Raw genomic sequence first — 226 nt, 5'->3', positions numbered from 1 at the left:
CCCCCCCCCCCCCCTGCTGCTGCTGCTGCTGCTGCTGCTGCTGCTGCTGCTGCTGCTGGAGGACGTCCCAGACCACGACTTTGCCGTCTGCGCATGCAGCAGCAAGTCTGCTGCCGCTCACCGAAAACCCCAAACAAATGACAGAAGTGTCACTTGCAAAAAGAGAAGACAGCAGCAAACCTTCGGGGCCCCACAGACACACGGCCCCCGACTCGTAGCCCGTCGC

This window comes from Eimeria tenella, genomic scaffold (genome assembly GCF_000499545.2).
Source record: "Eimeria tenella Houghton genomic scaffold, Eth_scaff2518, whole genome shotgun sequence".
NCBI classification, from domain to species: domain Eukaryota; phylum Apicomplexa; class Conoidasida; order Eucoccidiorida; family Eimeriidae; genus Eimeria; species Eimeria tenella.
Note: the sequence above shows the minus strand (reverse complement) of the source record.